This window comes from Mizuhopecten yessoensis, unplaced genomic scaffold (genome assembly GCF_002113885.1).
Source record: "Mizuhopecten yessoensis strain PY_sf001 unplaced genomic scaffold, ASM211388v2 scaffold3015, whole genome shotgun sequence".
Taxonomy (NCBI): Eukaryota; Metazoa; Mollusca; class Bivalvia; order Pectinida; family Pectinidae; genus Mizuhopecten; species Mizuhopecten yessoensis.
In genome coordinates, this window is record NW_018404833.1 from 487,499 (window position 1) to 500,428 (window position 12,930).

Sequence of the window (12,930 nt, forward strand, 5' to 3'; positions counted from 1 at the left end):
TGGCATACATCCTTTACTCCAATACAGATCACACGTACCCCGTGTAAGGTAACACCCTAGCACTGGGACGAACCGTGCACGCATACGTTTGGCGCATGTGATATTTTTTGGAATGTCACCCTGTCTTCTTTATCTTTGTAAAACGAGAAAGTAACATTGAAAATGTTCACATCTTTCTCAACCAATCAGATAACGAGATTTTAACAGAAGTTATAATAAACATCCTTAACCCTAACGCAAATATCTTGTATAATACAGCATCTATCGTTAGCCATTTACTACCCTCAACCTTTACCATTACCGGTCAATGAAAAGTATTAAAAAAATTAAGAAATGTTTTTGAGACCGAATGTTTTATTTCATAAAACCACTAGTGGCAAATATCCATAAAGTTTAGAACTTATCAATTCGAAATCAGATATGTTATAATCCGATTGAGATCAGCTGTTCGGACGGACCACACCACCAGTAATACGTTGTAGACAGCAATCCACCAATCACCAGCAGCGGTCAAGAGCCGGCAAACTAGCACCAAAATGACCAGTACAACTAACCGTGTGGATAGTTCTTTAAAATATAGATCTAAGAGAAAGCACCGGACACGACCAAATACCAGATATTGACCATTAGTTGTTCAATATCGACCAACTACATAAAGCTGACACACACAACACACATAACATCACCGGTCAAGTGTACATTGATGTATTTCTATTCTGACCATGACAACAAATACGGGTAAATAAGGTGCAAACACCGAGGATATAATATATCTCAATGACGTCATTCCATCGACCATTCCATAATCGACAATCCGAGTCATTCTTTTCGGAGTAAGGGCCAAAGAATGTGAAATAGTGAACAATTAAGACTATTAAGTATTAAATACATGTTATGATATATGTTTGAGGAAAATATTACTTTAAATGTTAACTTGAAATACAAGTTTCCCTTACAATACTTTTTATTGTTTGCAGCGTATATTAGAGATTTAACAGAAAAGTTGATGGCGTTATAGGTTTTTTAATTTCCGCATTAAGGAAAACAATATGAGAAACACAACGGTTTCCAGGTGTACCAAACGGTTAACAGATACGACCTAAAATATACGTGCGATGATGGGAGCCTTGGTAAAGAGCTCCTAAATGTACAGAATAAGGACCCGGCAGGAACAGTCTGCTTTAAGCTATAGATCTAACTCATTGTTACTTTGTATGTGTGTTAACTTTACATGACTGTGTATTGAAACGAGATCGATCACAACCCAGCACTTCCGGTCGATTAATGTAAACATTACAATATGCAGTTTACAACATACAACTGTATCGTGCACACAGGTATTAATTATCTGACTGATTAGAGGTCATCAACACAAGGGGTGAACTATTGGGTGGAACAATACGAACATTAACTAATTGGTTCTAATTGCATTAAAACTTACAATAAAATAACAACAAACCCCAAAAATATAAGCAAACAAAAACAAAACTAATTGAACACAACAAAAGGGCGTTAAAGGTGTATAACGTTTGACAGTGAACGGAAGACCCCAGTAAGACGATGGTGATGTCAAACAACAATACCTATAGGATCCTACATGAGTTTCCATTTCATATGAGATTTATAAACGAGTCTAAGAATTTTTCAATTTAACGAGCCTCTGGCGAGCTAAAATGAAAAATTCGTGACGAGTTTCATAAATTTCATGTGAAATGAAAACGAGGGTAAGATCCTTTTATCACATAATCAAGATTTGTGGCATTTATTCGTGTAAAACGACAATTTTTTATGTAACCTTGAGTGCGTAGGTCTATGACGTAATGTACAAATGTACTTGTCATAAATATAACGTGACGTCACAATTGAAACCAATCGAAACTAACAACCAATCAAAGGGATGAAAGGTCATATTACATGGGTTAATAGTCACTGGATAACACAGTACATTATGTGATGAACCTACATACATTAGAACTCATACAGTTACTTCGTAGATAGGTCGCTATACAGTTACTTCGTAGATAGGTCGCTATACAGTTACTTCGTAGATAGGTCGCTATACAGTTACTTCGTTGATAGGTCGCTATACAGTTACTTCGTAGATAGGTCGCTATACAGTTATCGGTACTCATGACTTCTCCCTTCTGTGAACATTGAAGCCATGACTGACCACCACTCTTTGGCACTGTTTATAATCGACGATACATGTCTCAGAAGGACAATAGAAGGCTGCAGCATATCTCTATTCTAATTCTCTAAAATGAAATAAATACCAAAAACAACCTGTGGATTTCACATGCGCCGATTTAAGCGGGTTACAGGCGTCAGATGAATCAAAATCTTTTAGTTACACAATCAAGACCACCATTGGCAGAATTTTATTTTATTACAACAAAGATGATTCTTCCACAATCAAGTGTCACTATGTCTGTATCAAGAATAACGATCCTTACCCATTTCAGGTCGGCACACATTAGACATACTTTCTCGACTTCATAGTCCGGATTGACGAAGTTCTACTGTAAACAGTACAGATAAACGAGGTTCTATTGTATACAGTACCAATTAACGGAGTTATGTTGTACATAGTCCCGATTAACGAAGTTTTACTGCACACAGTACGAATTAACGAAGTTCTACTGTAAACAGTACAGATTAACGAAGTTCTACTACACCTAGTCCAGATTAACGAAGTTCTACTGTAAACAGTACAGATTAACGAAGTTCTACTGTAAACAGTACAGATTAACGAAGTTCTACTACACCTAGTCCAGATTAACGAAGTTCTACTGTAAACAGTACAGATTAACGAAGTTCTACTGTAAACAGTACAGATTAACGAAGTTCTACTACACCTAGTCCAGATTAACGAAGTTCTACTGTACCTAGTCCAGATTAACGAAGTTCTACTGTAAACAGTACAGATTAACGAAGTTCTACTGTACCTAGTCCAGATTAACGAAGTTCTACTGTAAACAGTACAGATTAACGAAGTTCTACTGTACCTAGTCCAGATTAACGAAGTTCTACTGTAAACAGTACAGATTAACGAAGTTCTACTGTACCTAGTCCAGATTAACGAAGTTCTACTGTAAACAGTACAGATTAACGAAGTTCTACTGTACCTAGTCCAGATTAACGAAGTTCTACTGTAAACAGTACAGATTAACGAAGTTCTACTGTACCTAGTCCAGATTAACGAAGTTCTACTGTAAACAGTACAGATTAACGAAGTTCTACTGTACCTAGTCCAGATTAACGAAGTTCTACTGTAAACAGTACAGATTAACGAAGTTCTACTGTACCTAGTCCAGATTAACGAAGTTCTACTGTAAACAGTACAGATTAACGAAGTTCTACTGTAAACAGTACAGATTAACGAAGTTCTACTGTACCTAGTCCAGATTAACGAAGTTCTACTATACACAGTACGAATTAAATGAAGCTCTTTAGTGTACACAATCTGGATTAACGAGGTTGTCTATTCGCAGTCCGGATTAGTGAGGTTCGTCTTGATATAGTCAAGATAAACATACGAAGTTATACTTTAAAAGGTCCGTACTGATAAGGTTGTAATGTACATACTACTGTCCACAGTCCGGATTTACGAGGTTCTTCTACATGTATATACAGTCAAGATAATCAAAGGTTTCCCGTACACAGTCCGGATTTACGAGGTTCTTCTACATGTATATACAGTCAAGATAATCAAAGGTTTACAGTACACAGTCCGGATTTACGAGGTTCTACTTAAAAAAGGTCCGCACTGATAAGGTTGTAATGAACATACTACTGTACACAGTCCGGATTTACGAGGTTCTTCTACATGTATATACAGTCAAGATAATCAAAGGTTTACCGTTCACAGTCCGGATTTACGAGGTTCTACTTCAAAAAGGTCCGCACTGATAAGGTTTTAATGTACATACTACTGTACACAGTCCGGATTTACGAGGTTCTTCTACATGTATACCGTACACTGTCCGGATTTACGAGGTTCTACTTCAAAAAGGTCCGCACTGATAAGGTTTTAATGTACATACTACTGTCCACAGTCCAGCATTTTGAGGTTCTGTTGTACCTAATGTTCTATTTTACCTAGTGACATACAGCACAAATTAAAGCTATGATGGATTTTGCGAGAAAACCTATAATTTTCTAATATACAGGAAATGTACAGCCTGGACTGCGTAAAGTAAGTAACGCGAGCCTTATATAACAGCGTCACCAATGCATAGCTAGCAGTGGCGGATCCAGAGGGGTTTTTTGGGCTTCAGGAAACCCCCCCACCCCGAGAATTTTCTTTAAAAATCATGTATTTTCACCATTTTCCTCAATTTTTCCCCACATGGACACCCCCCCCGGAAATTTGGAAACCCCCCCGGATAGGTCTCTGGATCCGCCACTGGCTAGCAAGATTATTTCTTTATTTCCTCCAATTTGAAGAGTTACAAAGGACCATGCTATACCGATTGTGAATTGGTTTATTACAGAATTATCTTTCTCGGGGAAGCGGATTTGAATGTTTAAAAACTACCCAATTGCATAATTGTATGTAAGATCAATTAGAGAAACGTAGCTGGTTGTTCAGTGTTTCATTGAATTCAATTCCATGATGTGAAATTCAGTTGAGATCTGATTTGTACCTTCTACAGCATACTAAACATTACAATGTGTGCAACTCACGGAGTTCCCAAGATTCGTTAATACTAGTTTAATATCGAACAACTTATTATACGAAAAAGATAAAAGTGTCCGTTACATTTCTCAAAAGAGAATTCAATCTGCCGAGAGTATGGACATAAATCATACAAGATACATAACAATTGTATACGTCATATATAAATTAGATAGGTTGTGTATAGGTTGTATATCATTCATGTTAGATATAAATGATTCACGTCATATATAAATTAGATAGGTTGTGTATAGTTTGTATATCATTCATGTTAGATATAAATGATTCACGTCATAATTATATAAATCATACTCGTTATATGTAAAAATCATACACGTTATATATAAACGATACACGTAAGATATAATACACGTTATATATAAATCATACATGTTATATATATATCATACACGTTATAAAAATCATACACGTTGTAAATAAATTATACGCGTTAGATATAAATAATTTATGTTATATATAAAATTTACGCGTTATATATAAATAGCATACAGGGGAGAAATTAACATGTATAAATCATACAGTGAATCTATACATTGTAACTCACAGTCGTGCTATTTATAATTAAATATATTTGTAAGCAGGAGACAAAAAACAAGGAGTTCATGCAGAAAAATATTTTGAAGCATTGTATTGTAAATGTAGTGTGTGTTAACAAACCAAGAGCATTATTACCAAAATAAATAGCTCTCCTGATTCCGAAATCGTACATTGATGATACGTAGAAGGAACGATGAGATAATGATGCGATAATTGAGAGTTTTTCTCACAAGCACGGTCGTTTGCATGAGTTTCGATTCGTTTTGAACTTTAAATCTTCAAAGAAACATTCGGCGAGGAAAGCCAAGCGTTTACCTAGGATGGCGGACTAGCTCTATCAATTGTTTTCCACAGTTTTCCCTTCAATCACAATGCTTTGTCGCTATAACGGGACTTTCACGGGACTTCGGCAACGTATCGTCTGCTCGAAGGTATGAAATTGACAAACGTTCTAACGAGGTGATAATTGCGGGAGTCACGTGCGGCAACAAATTCACGTAGTTTTGGAGACAGCACGAAAGATTAACTGGACTTCAAATGTGCCGAAAATCGGTTTACACGTAAACACTTCCACTGATGACTGCAACATTTAGCACCCAGATCAAACCAATATAGAAAATTACTGATAAATTGCATATAATAATTAGCTGAGTAAGAACACGCCGAAAAGTCGACAGTCTACAAGTCTCTGTCGCACAGTTATTGGCGAAACATGCCGGCGACATGTGTTTAGCAGAAGTGATTCTTGCGTGTTCTAGCGCGTCCTGTCTCCTTAATTTATCATTTCTCTTCCCAAATTATATAAATATAGTATGCCAATCTTCTGACGGTCAAACAGACTTGTATTCATCAGAAACGACATATCCAGATCAGTCGGTCTTGCATGAATCTGGAGTTCAATTCATTTGGGAGGTCACCTCATTCTGATATGGACATTCTACATAAACGTATTGGAAGAAAACGAAACGAGCGGGAAAGACGCCGGGTTCAGGGAATCAATGATCTTTTAGTTAATCTAAAAGACAAGCTTCCGATAGATTGGACGTCTCCAAAAATGAGTAAGCTCGAAATTCTTCGAAAATCGACGTCATACATAAAACTTCTGATGGAAATGACCCTGGATGAAGAATCGGAAATACCATTTGACGGAAATCTTGACGTTTTCGGTGAGCAACAAGAGTTTCAAGGACAAAGTGTATGTGGATTCAAAGACGAGACGTTTTCCGGAAGTTCACACTCTTCGTTGTGCTCCGTAGGAACTCTAGCCTCGTCTTCAGGAGAATTGTCATTAGTATCAAATGACGAATCGGTTGTATCCGATAGCTTAGAAAGTGCATGTGCGTTTTCTGGAAATTGTTTTCCAGTATCATCTGAATCAATGTCAACAATATCACAAGGTGTGTTTTTTGAAAGAACGCAGATGTCACCTTTGTTTACCTGTAATTATCAACCAACAGCAACGCAGCAACAGTGCGCGGCAGTGTTGGAAACAAGTATAGCTGATCTTGTGGTTTTACACGACTCTGAGATGTCAACAACTGGGGTGATCGATGTCAACAATCTCTGATACCTTTCCGGTCTTAAGTAAGACATTTTAATTGTATATATAACAAGCTAGTGTTAACACAAGCAAAGTGTTAATTACACTTACCGGGACCAATCTAACAGTGCTGCGTCAGGAAATAAGTGTTACAGTGTTTTGTTCTTTATGTAAAAACTTAAAAAAGGGTGTTGCATAAATAAACACATGTATTGTTGAGGTTCGTGACTCTGGGATGTTCACAGTAGGTTAGGATCGATGTTAACAGACACTGATATCTCGACTTATGACGTTTTAACAAACGAAGTATTAATTGTGCTTGAAGGGAACAATCAAACAGTGCTGCATCAGGAAATGAGTGTTACCGGAGTTTGTATTTTTATGTAAACAGTAATATGGACCGTTACATGTACACAAATAAACATATATAATGTTGAAGTGCTTTTTCTATTCTTTATTCGATACCATTTGATATGTTGTTCTGATTAAAGGGAGACTACTCGCACATATTTTTCATTAAATGTGCATCGGTTATGTTCATCATGTATACGAGACCCCTTTTTTTTTTTTAATATTACAAGTAAAGCGATCCATGCCCCTGTGCATGTGTTCATGTTTTAAAGCATGATATATTATAAAAGCTTCAAACTATTAACTTAATGCTTATAAGAAAATCTTGTCTTGTTAGTAGAATGATTCTCTACTTCTGGAAGAGAGATAGAAAAAAAGCTATAAAATCGAAGCTCTCGTAACTGGTATTAGAAAACCGACAATAAACCTGTTCTGGCTGGGAGAATTTAAAAATAACTGGCGAGGTTACCTGATGATCAAACCTACTTAAATCGGACCTCGTTAGTTTAAATCAATTTTATTGCAACAAAAGACAAATGGATTGGACAAAAGTTATTGCAACTTACTTACGTCCTTTCCGTAACAGAAAATATATATACAAAATTAATGTGTCACGTAATAACCTAATACAAATTTATATATGTATATACATATAAGATATTAAAGATGGGTTACAGCAAAAGAGGTAATGATAGGATTAGGGACACCAACGTATAGTTTTTAAATATGTATTCGGAGAGTTTACTTGAGATCGCGTGTGTGATTTTCCCAATCGAGTTGACGTAAGTAGTATACCTAATCTATACACACATATCCTTCTGCTTTTCTAAAGTTCAATCACATTCCGTGCCGCATTTGCCTTTCTCCTGTGTCACTCCAAGTCTTTCTGTGAATTCCTGCCTTACATACTTAGCCGACTAGATTAGGAAAACCGGACACGCACTCTTTGTCATATGGAAACGGTTATGATATTGATGGACGCTCGTTAATCCAGAAACCTATGTAAACCTAAGTTCATCTGTGTCCCTTTGTTAGTATTGTGAGGTAAATTAACCCTTGTTATAAAAAGCGTGTGTCTTTTCCGCATTTAAAGTAATTCGGAGCACTTGTTGATTTGTTATTACTAAGATATGTTTGTTAATACTTGAACTTGTGAATTTCCTTTATATTTGAAGGTAAATTATTTCAAAGAAGAATGGATTCTAAAAATGAGTATTTTTATTGACTTTTTCGAATATTGAAAGTTCGTTCTGTGTAAGTCTTGGAAACAAGAAATGAAAAGTTTATTGAAAACGAAATTGTGAGATAAATTTGCATGCATAAATCAGTGAATCACCATGGTCAGGTTTCGAAGATTTCTGTCTCACAAACATACTGCCGGTTTTCTTTTGGTTGAATATTTCCCAGTGTTTACCTGTGCATTCTTTGATAATATTTTAATCATTATCAATAATTTGTTTAGCTTCACAATATCGTCAACTATTATATAAAGAGAGGTGTCGACAACATTTTTTTTTTTAGTTTACATTTTATAGATTAATAGCAACATCACTGATGTAAATGAAGAATACTAGAAAACCAAGTACTGATCCTTGCGCACACCTACCGTAATATCTTTATTTGAATATTACCTGTCTTAATTAAACTAAGTTTTGCTGCTGTTTTAATGACAACTTTCACACAATTTAATAGCTTTCCGAGATATACACCCAGACTGAGATACAATAAAGATTTTTTTAAATATATTTTTTCATATTTTATTACATCAAATGTAATGATTATCAAACCTATGTGTTTACGTATAAGTGACGATAGGGTAAATGGAGTCTTTGGCATTTTACCTTGATCAGCAAAATAAACAGAACATCTTTTGAAAAACTCAGACTGTAAATGTGCATCTCCTCGTTAACAAATACAACTGTTTAATAATTCTTCTAATCTTCTTTGTTTTTGTTTTTAATTTTAATTTCGTATCCTAAGCGGTAGGACGAGTATATTTGTACAATGTTACAATTCACCCTTGACTTCACCGACGTGTATACGTAGTTACTCAGAGGACATTACGACTCGGAGAGTTACCTCCCTTATATCAATCTGTAGGTTTGAGCATCTGGAGCCAGGGATCCGAACAATTTACTTGGTCACCAGCGGCGACAGACCACAGTAACATCTTGCGGGAACTTAATTAATTCCAATGGAAATTCAACAAATGCCTCCCCTCAGCCCCCAGGGGGCAACACCTACCGTTTATACAAAACTTATAAAAGTTTATTTTTATTTATAATAAAAAAACACCAAACGCTACTATTATTATTTTAAGGAAAATTTGACGGACGGACGACGGACACTGCGGTATGGCATTAGCTCACCATGGTCCTTCGGAGCAGGTGAGCTAAACAAACTTTACAAACAGGCATATCTAGTGGCAAGAACTCAACAATACAGATACTAGCATTGGCGAGTACAACAGAGGCCCGATTGCAGCTTTCATGTAGAACTGTACGGACTCTTCTTTCTCTCTCTTTTAAATTAGATATATACTAAATTAAGCATAATATCTTATAGAATGAAAGCACACTAATATAAAATTTGTATATGGTACACGGAAGAATGAGAGCTCGCTTGTATGAGGACGAGATAATGTAAGCTCCTAATCATAATGGATACCATACACTTGCTCTTTTCCTAGTGTTCAGGGTGACATACAGTACTTCACGTTTTTTTCTTCATAAATGGGGTGCATTGGTTTGATTTTTTGGTTTACAATGCATAAGGAATTTCTTTTAATAAGTTCTATGTTTGTTGTTCAAAAAGTGCTCCCTAATCATAACTTAAAACTCTGTTCATTGCAACTGATCCATGTCCTGGGATGTTTTTTTCGTTTAGGAACAAAATAGAAGTAAATATCATTCCAGGAATTTCAGTGGTGTACATTCAACTGTTTTCGAATTTACTCTACGTGAACAAAAAGAGCACTGATTATCTTCACAAAACAACAAAAAACATTCTTGAGAATTTTCTGAAATACATTTAGGGCCCGTATTCATGAAACCTTTCTCAAGCTCCCGGCTAAGTACTTTGTAATTTGCTTAAATATTTGAAACAGATTTTGGCTTGATGTCTCTCTAAAATTCATCAAAACCGACGACAAAATGTGTGTTTTTTTTCCATTTATTTATAACTGGAGCAAGAAATTGGGCTTTAGCACAGGATATGAGTTTGAGTATGAATACGGGTCCTGTGGGATACATACAAGATCTTCCTAGTGCATTTTTTTTTTTTATAAAATACAATAACTAATCAGTTTTTGCTCAATAATTTATTCCACAAAATGTTGTCTCTTATTTTTTCTCCAATGTATTATGTTGCTTGTTGTCAACATTTTATAAATGTCTGTGCACGTGGCATGCATATAAACAAACAGAAAGAACGGAAGTGCATTTCCTGCTGGATATACGATCATACACCCTGTCACAGAGTGAAAATGCAACTAAATATAATATCACGTTTAGACCTGGTGTATCATACCGCACGTTTGAAAGCCATGCTTGTTGTACATGTGGTGCAATACAGAAGGAAGACTTAAAACATTTTAAAATTTGAAATTGCTTTCTACTGGTGATAGAATATTCTGATTCTATACGGCTTCTAAAATTACTAGACACTTATTGGTAACAAACAACGAATTCAGAAATCTGAAACAACTGTGTTTCAAAAACGGAACTACAGAATGTCAACACATAAGGAACCATTTGAAACAGATCAGACCAAAGTCGTTTTCTTAACAAAATCACACTGGTCCTGTATAGAATAAAACGAAGCTGAAACCATTCGACAAAAACCTCTAAAAGATAACATGACATTCAAAACTACTACGTGATCAAAAGAAAATGCAAGGCTGAATTTTGTTATGCAAATGTTAATAAGCAACCGTCCTCCTCAAACGTGATACATCTCCGTTGGAAACTTTCATCAGCCGATTACTTCACAAAAAAATATATTTAAAGACAACATAAATGTTCCATTTGATCAGTCTTTAACGCAAGAGCTTACTCACCAAATATAATGATATATTATTGGATTTTGAAAAATACTTACGACAGGTTGTGTTAATGTCATGCAAAATGTTGCTATCAACAGTGATTAACACCTTTCACTCAATCAATTTTTAATGAGGTAGACCGGACATGTATGCTCTGGAAATCAACTTAAGTTGGAAAATGTTCCGAGAATTTAAGTTATCACCACTACCAGATACATCAGTTATTAAAACGGAACCAGTTATTAAAATGTGGGTCTGTTTGATTGTAGGGCCTTGTACATCTATTTCAAACTAGCACATTGTAAACATGGGATTCAATCATACAAGGTACATACATCTCCTGGTGAATGACAACAAAAAAACGAAATTCTTTATGAACACTACATAAAGACCTTGCTAAAACAAACTCATGAAGTGTATACCAATGGACTGAATAAATCCTGCCCAACTTTCATTGTACCAGTTTCCTTCTGGCAAGATCTTTAATAAACACTACTCCACGACGGGAAACTTTTGTTGAGTGTAAACATTTGCAGATTTCATGGTTACCAAGGAATAATGAATACGATTAAAGCAAATTTTTTTACAGTCACACAAAATCTTCATTATAGCCAACAGTCTTACCTCAAAAACCTTTCATCAGCAAAATAATACAAGAGGCCCAGAGGGCCTGTATCGCTCACCTGGATAATAAAGCAACCATTGGAAATTATTCTTAATACATAAAATACCTCCAATGGTTCAGAAGAAGGATTTTAAAGATTTAAACCTCAAAATCACCTATTGTGCCCAGCAGTTCTGCACCCAGAGGAGCTAAACTCTCTTTTATACAAAATTTAGTCCCCTTTTCCCAAGGATGCTCCAGGCCAAAGTTGGATGACATCCCTCAAATCGTACAGAGGGAGGAGGATTTTGAAAACTTAAACCTCCAATTCCCTTATGGGGCCCCGCAACTCTGCACCCAGAGGCGCTACACTCTCTACTATTACAAAATTAAGTCCCCTTTGCAAAAGGATACTCGTGGTCAAATGTGGATAAAATCCCTCCAATGGTACAGAAGGAGAAGGATTTAAACGATTTTAACCTCAAATTCCCCTTTTGAGCTCCGTCGCTCTGCATCCAGAAGGGCCACAGTGCAGAGGGGGCACACCTAGTGTTTATACAAAATAAAGTCATCTTGGCCCATGGCTGCTCAAAACCAAATTAGGATAAAATCCTTTTATCCCTATGGTAAGAGAAGAATATGTTAAAGGTTTTACCTCAATTTCCCCTATTGGCCTGTCTCCTCTGCCCCCAGGGGGTCCAAACTCACCATTTGTACAAAATTGAGTCCCCTTTGTCCAAGGATGCTCCAGACCAAATTTGGATGAAATCCCTCATTCCCTATGGTAGAAAAAGGATTTTAAAGGTTCTACCTTTATTTCCCTATTTGGACCCGCCCCTCTGCCCCCTTAACATAAAATTGAGTCCCCTTGTAAGAAGGATGCTCTAGAACTCTCCAACATTACAGTAGATAACAAAACCAACCAACCACATGTAGTGATAACACATACTTCTAAGGATTTATATATAATAAATATGCCACTATAACAAATTCAAATGGATTTTCAAGTATTCCTCATGAACACATATATAGCACCATAAGGCTTTCTATAAATGCCTGCTCAACGTCATCACAGTCTATCAAATACCGTGTAACCTGCCTACAGAAACATTCACACTAACCAAACAATCTATTACACACACTTTCTGAAAGAATAT